At 41.3% G+C, this 7,401-nt stretch overlaps 2 long non-coding RNA genes across 2 annotated transcripts; one reads left to right on the top strand and one right to left on the bottom strand.

Moving 5' to 3' along the window:
* The first annotated feature begins 997 nt into the window (after positions 1-997).
* Positions 998-3,335, top strand: LOC147753216 (uncharacterized). Its single transcript, XR_015311889.1, has 2 exons — positions 998-2,177; positions 2,436-3,335. It is a non-coding gene; the product is annotated as an uncharacterized LOC147753216 (long non-coding RNA).
* Positions 3,336-5,987: 2,652 nt separating this feature from the next.
* On the bottom strand, positions 5,988-6,802 carry LOC147753215 (uncharacterized). The gene is made up of 2 exons (XR_015311890.1): positions 6,607-6,802; positions 5,988-6,342 (listed from the first exon to the last, which is right to left on the bottom strand). It is a non-coding gene; the product is annotated as an uncharacterized LOC147753215 (long non-coding RNA).
* Positions 6,803-7,401: the final 599 nt, after the last annotated feature.

Here is a 7,401-nt window from a genome sequence, read left to right as displayed (position 1 = left end):
GCCCGACCGTGTTAGAAACCAGGAAATAGAAGATGAACGCGTCTTCCAAACAACGAAGATATTACCTCATCCAAAAGATATGCTGATGAGTCGAGAGGTGTCTAGTAAGGCTGAAACAAAATCGTTATGATGATTAAGGATTTCTATTGCTCTACGTAAACTTCAGTATTGTACTATGTAGAAAACGTGCAGACACTATACGAGCCTCGATTTGGAAACCGTTTTAAAGTCACTTCAGAGTGTACAGCTCTTTTGTAGCTTCGAACGGAAGATATGTTAACTGATAACGTACATAATAAGTAGAACGGTTGACTGCTGTGTGTTGTTAATGCGCAGCCGTTATTCTAAAACTTGGCGTTATTAGTTCTACTCAATGTAAAACAACGATTTTACGCCGTTAAATTTTACGCAGGAACACCGAACACGTGCCTATATCACCCAGCAATCATAGAACCAGGAACCTGCATATCGATTGTCTAGCAATAAGTCTACAAAGGGCTTGGCTGGCTACGGAGGACCTACAACCTTTCAGAGATATACTCTTGCAAAATTATTACGGATTGTTGGTAGACCAGACTGTTAATAGAACAAACAAAGAGGATAAGGAAAGCAAAAAATTAGATGTGTATGCGCAAACTTTGATAAACTTAAAAACAGGAAAGTTCTTTAGTAAATGACCAACTTGATTTAAACTAGCGTTCATACGCATGGCATTAAGCTACGTTTTTATTGACTCAAGTGCAATTACGATGGCTCTTTGAAAGTAAATAATTGAAAACGCATATCGTGGTCGAGCTTTTGGTACTCTGTTCGCAACGTCACAGCCATAATAAAGAAGCCTCTGTGTTAAGCAACCATTGAGATTTCCAATCGAAAGCTCCTAGATGAGCTATATTTTGGGCTAGATATTACGGGCGTATATGTTGCCCCTTCTTGCAAATGGGTTTATTGGTGTTATCACTTGAACTCTATAGGTTGGCAGAAGGCTGCTCAGTTTCTCGTAAACACGTGTGATGACTCACTTCATTAAAGCGCACACAGCAGAAAATGCACACCCTTTCACACATGTGCAGCCTTGTCTTTATTAATTTGTTATGCGTTCAGCCAGCTACTGTAAATCTAGAGGACTTTCGGGATTGACACCATGAATATATTTATATGTTTTATGGCAATATTAACAATAGAAATAGTGATAATAACGTGTTATATTAGCACTGCTTTTCGTAGGGCTTAACCAAATGTTGTTGTATTGTGTGATCACCAAATTATGCGGGAGGGAACGGTAGCCTGTCCCGTTCAATTTATTTCGAATTTTTCACCGCAATAGTAGGTTTTGCATACTAATCGTTCACAAATGGTCAGTAATCATGTTCCCTTCATATGAATACTTACATCTGCAGATAGATGTTGTCATACGGCCGAAACCGTAATTATTGCTGATGGCTTGGCTGTAGCAATCTCTGTCGTTGACGGTCCTATCATAGTTAACGCAGTTGATGCAGGTACTCCTTGTATACACGACACAACACTTTATATAGGTAAAGCATAAATATTAAAACACTGATGATGACGACAAATAAACTTCTCATCAAGCCTCGTGCACCACTACGAAATGTTCGCCACGAAATTTCTTGGCCGTATTTTCCTTCTTCGGCTTCGGCCTTTTTCACCCTCGCAAGTTTTCGAGTTTGCCTTGTCCTTAAGGTGTACACTAGCGCTTAAGGTCGTATGCTATCATCATGACATGCAAAAGGATCCTTCATCAAAACCAGACCATCGAGTACACAGGTCACCTGCGAACAACCTGCCATATCATTTACGCCTGGACGTTGGAAGGCGCCTGTCGTCGAACTGCCCTAAGCTAGGTACCAAACGACCGTAAAAAAAACAAACTTTGTTGAACAACATCTTTCTTTCCCATTGACCTCTCACTGTCAGAACACGTTGACAGGGGGCTGACGCGAGGACGCGAAGAGAGCCATGCGCATCGTCAGAGGGCCGTCATATTATTCGCTCGGAGTTAGCTTGGCACCACTAAGCCCCTGCATTCACACTTCGTCGCAATGCGGCATAACGGAATACGGCGACGGTAAATCTTATTCATTTCATTGGTGGAGCAAGCAGTTATTGCTGCTGTGCTACCGCCACTACAGACGTATGTAAAACTTCACGCACAGGTAAGACGTTTCTGTTCCGTAGGCCTGTTCAAGCCTTTCCAGTTCTATGCTAAAGGTTTCTACTTGAACTATAAGATGCAGACGAGTGAAGTTAATGAACTCGACAAGCTCAAGAACGAATGACTCTTGTCGACCGACATTCAATTTAGTTTAACGAATTATTTTCACGCATTTTTTTGTCACTGGCTTCGTTTACCTACATCCTTCAATGACAACTTCTTCCTCCCTTTCTCTTTCTCGTCCTATTGTCGACGCAAGTGATTTCACGACGTCTTCACGTGAGGCCAATGCTAGCACTTCAGGTATCATCGATACTCCTCACTGGAAACGACGACGGGGCAGAATATGCAATTAGTGTAGAACGCGTACAGCGTTACACATAATGGAAGGATGCTGTGATGCTCGTGGCAGGTCGCCGTCACACTTTACTTGCAGGATTATTCTCGCTACAACAAACTCGCGAGCCGTCAGAATGTCTGTACAAAATTGCCACACGCCGGCAAGGACTCACAGAATCGCGCGCGCTCGATACACCGCCACGATGTATGGATACTGGTTGGTAAGGGAAAGGGTCCATTCTGGAGGAGAGAACCGCGATTTGATGGGAGGGGCTACCCTCTCCGAACTCTTTCATCGCTTCAGTTTTGATGGCGGCAGCAGAAAGGAGGTCCAAAGGGTCTTCGCAGGCCAACAAAGGCTTCGCTGGTTTTGCGAAGCTACGACACATAGTACCACTATAAAGACGTCGTATTACCGAAAATGAGGTCCGGCAACGATTCCAACGTAGCAAAGAACTACGAAGAGACGGGAAAAACGATGTAGGAAGCCGACAGTGACGCACGCAAAGGGTTAGGATGCAATTGCCGCTACAGCGCTGGCGATGCGTAAACTTATCGGACATGACTGACACTGTTTTATTGTGCGGGCCTGAGACTCATTTCAGTTGTTCTGATTCGCGGCGTCGAAGATTGCGTGGAAAGAACAACGTAGTTACTATGTAGATGACGTGGGTCTATTGTATAATACTGTGATTTCAAGGAGGTTAAACAATCCAATGAAGATATGTAATTCAATATATTATAGCGAAAAGGACTACTTTTAGTGACGCAAATGGCTAAATAAGCAATAAACTTTGTCTACAGCTTGGATGTATATGAAGGCAGTTGTGATGATTAAAATCAAGATAAATACTGAGTACTGAGAGAAAATGGCCCTCCGCATTCGACCCTTTGAGTAAATACGTGAGCACGCCTTTTAGTTCAAATGTTCTGTCGTTCCCTTTTCCTTTTTGCCTCACTCCACAAAAGGGTTTGTACCTTTTCCAATCTAACTTAGACTACGCTCAGGCTATGCTGCAATGGTTATTGTTGCGTTATTCTGTTCCGCCACTCCCACCACCCCATTGCATTCGTTATTACCGAGCCGTTGCCGTTGTTCTATCTACGCAGTTCACCTAATAACACGTTTTGATTAGGCCAAAATGTTATTCTAGTCATCGTAAACCAATTTTCTCAATTAATTTGCTCTATTACTTTGTCTTCAGTCTTCACCTACTCGGATATGATTATTTCCTTATAGTAGATTGATTGCGGTACACACACCGTTTATTATGTGAGAGCCGCGTGTAAAACAAGCTTCTCATAGAACGTTTATCAGGTAGGTTAATACACTTCTCGCCCGTCTGTTTTCCGCCGGCCTTCACTGACTGACTAGATGTGACAGATTATCGCTGAGAAAGCCAAACAAAATAACAGATTTTATATTCTTCGTTTCTTCTTTAACTAATGTTTGTACTAATATTAAGTCAAACTGAAACATTCGGCCATCGCAAATTGAAACTTAAGCTTTATAAAATCGTTCTCATTGTTGGTTCAGCAAGACCCGCCTCGGCGAAAACTGCCAGTGGGACACGCTCTTCAGGCGATACTTAATGAAGTAATTCCGAAAACTTGTTCACACAAAGGGAATAATTAACGGCGTTAAAGGAAATCTCACACCTAATAACAAAAGAGGATAATAATGATCATAGCCAAAACATATTTCCCATACGTTGTTTTATGAACCGTTACATTTAGGTTAACTTTTTCAGTCATTTCGCATTGCGAACCTTTATTGCGGCCGGCATAAATATGTGGATTTTTGCATGACTGCTATTGCAGTGCACCTTCACTTCGTACACAACCACGCTCAGCAGGTTAGCACACGTCATTGGACAAGGCCCGAAACATTTAAAGATGACCACAACAACCTCAACAGAACAAATGTATCTGTAAAAAATAGTCAATATATAGATCCGAGCCATTGCGAATATTAACGAGCAATTCAAAACGATAGATTGAAACATCTGATGCAGAGGCGATCGCGGTGTTCATTAATGTCAACATTTTCTAGCTATGTCTGTATGCTCGCGGAGTACGAAGGCACCCCCCTTCAGTTGTCTTTTGCTTGTTTGTAGCCGCTACTCTGTAAAAACAGGTATCCAGTCCTTAACATCTTATAGGACCAAACATTATGTTGAGTTGTTGAAAAAGCAGTAGCCGATTTTCTAGCCAAAACTTTAAAGTTGCGTATCGTTAATACTGTGAGTTACCCCAGATCGGCGTTTGAAAGCTAAGATTTGACTGTATTAGTCATGCTAATATTGGAATTATCAACGCCTTATATAGAGCGTCTTCTGTTAGGTTTCTGCAAAAAAACTGGCTATATTTTACAGTTTTATGACAATATGACGAATGCTGCCCTTATGGTCCTAAAGTACTCCTTATAGTCAACATGTGCTATCAAAAGTAAGATGGTTTTGTCGTTTTCGTTCTGGGACTTCCGATGTGAAGGGTTCTAGTTACGGTCGACCAAAAACAAAGGAACTTATGACGGATAAAGTTCAGCAAGACAACGTAGTTAATCATAGTCTCAGCAAAAAGCAATACCACCACACAGTTTTGAACTATTTAGACAAAGCTGGCTAAAAAAAGCTCGTTGTTTGGGAGGTTTGGGAGCCATGCGAATTAACGGAAGAGAATTTGCGGTATCATTTACAAAATTCTACAGAAAAGCAGCAAAATCGAGCAATCTCTGAAACGGTTGACTAACAGAGTTAAAAGTGGTCATATCCAAAAGATAGTATGCTAATAAAAAAATGTATGTTATCTAAAAAAATCCAGAGTGACAAAGAAGGTGATGCTATGTATTCGGCGGGGTGCACTATGAGTTGCTGACGTTTGGCAGAACTATTGATTCGGACCTCTGTCGACTATTAACAAGGTTACCGCAAACCATTTAAAAAATCGAGCGCAACTAGTGAACGGACAAGGCACCGTTTTCCGCTATCGTAACGCTAAATCGCATAAATCTTTCACTACATGGCAAACATTGAGAGAAGAAGGACGGAAGACTTCAATGCGTCCGCAATATAACTCCAGGTCTCGTACCATCAGACTATCATCTGTTTCGGTTTCTGCACGGCTCCCTTAATGACGCAAAAATCACTTTTCATAATTTTTTTTCCAGAAGCCACAGAGGTTCTACAGTCATGGCAATAGGACGTTTCCAGAAAAATAGCAGAAAGTTACCGAACATAATATATAAGTAAGAAATAATAAAAACATGTGCTTTTCGGTTAAAAACGACTGATGCTTTTTCGTCGTTGGATCTTTGCAACCCTGTCATAGATTCGTGAACTGAATCGTACTTGTGTAAAAAAAAGCTCCATATGAAAAAAATCTTAACAAAGGTCGCACACCCATAAACTTAATAGTATGACGTAAACAAGCATGGTTGAGCCCAAGCTTAACCTATTCGAAACAGGAGACCTTTGTTATCACTACTTAGTTCAACAGTTTAATGGCAAGTACTTTTGCACCGAGACGAACAATCATATCCAATAATATTGAACTTCATAGATACTGTATTGTAATAGTTATGCTTCCTGTGGGTTGGCTTTGAGTAGGCGTCTGGAGAACTTCTCATTTACAGGCATTCCACAATATCAGTTTGTGGGCAGGTTTAGCCAAAGTAGAACTCATATGCACTGAAGACGTTTACCTTTTCTACCCAGCTTTGCTGTCGAAGCTTGACTCCCTTCAGAGGCTTATGTAAATCCATCCGTTGAGGCACGGCTTTATCATAATGTCTGATCCAACTTCAACGACACTTGCCTCTGCGACATCTGTAATTCAACGTCACCCAAAACTATGATCTGAAAAAATCGTTGTTTTTTAGAATTGACTTTTTTGGCTTCAGGCCTGTGTAAAACTGCAGCGGGCTGGCTATTTGGAAGAGTCTTGTTTTGTTACATATTTGTCGATGGATCTGCTAGCTAGATCGTGTGGTTATTTGTAAACCATCCATCGTTCAGCTGCCTATTTTCAAAGTATACTGTACGTACCATAACAGATAATATGCGTAATACGCGTGAAAAATTTATTGATACCTAATTGAGGTCCTTAAGATGTTCTCCTTCAAATGTTGCAGATCACTTTACCACGCTCAGTTGCCCTTTGACATTGTAAGGCTTTGCCCTTCCCTAATCCTTGTATTTTGGTAGACGCAGATTAGCTTCCAGTTTTTTCCATTCTGTTGCATTCGTTTTTTGATGATTTACTCACGATTTTGATATACGTTCTGGCAAAGGTACTTGGCAGAAAATCGTTTGCATCTATTTATCCTCAGACGTGCTAACAATACGTTACTTAGAATGATTTTATGTTGATTGGCATGATTGCAACTATTTCATGAATTGTTAGTACGCAAGTTTGCTTCGTGAAGTGACGATCTCGGCTGCTAATACAACTCACATCCAATTGTACCGGTGCGCACTTCACCGTGACCTCAGGAACCAATAATCCGTCCTGACTACAGCGCGTTCGCGTCTATAAAGTTGTTGGATTAGGATAAGTTCAAATGGGAATGATCACTTAGTTCGGTAAAGAATATTACGTCATGTCGGCGTTCTAAAAACAGAATCCTCTTCACCACAATTTTCACCACGAAGAATACTCGCACTCCTCTGCGCCCATTAAGCCGATTTACATGAGGACTGGCAAAAGGCAACAATTCCCCCTAAAAAATGTGTACAGCTTATTTCGCATTTGCAGTAGTTAGGTTGGGAGGCACTTTACAGTCGCATCTATGGAGCCTCCATGAGGTATCAGTTTATACGGGGCACTTCTGGTGGAACAAACGGGCGTTTCACCTGACCCTTTTTGTAACATCTTCAACAAATGAA

The sequence above is a fragment of the Varroa jacobsoni genome, unplaced genomic scaffold, assembly GCF_002532875.2.
Source record: "Varroa jacobsoni isolate VJ856 unplaced genomic scaffold, vjacob_1.0 scaffold_651, whole genome shotgun sequence".
Lineage (NCBI taxonomy): Eukaryota > Metazoa > Arthropoda > Arachnida > Mesostigmata > Varroidae > Varroa > Varroa jacobsoni.
Note: the sequence above shows the minus strand (reverse complement) of the source record. Positions and strands in the feature narration are given on the sequence as shown.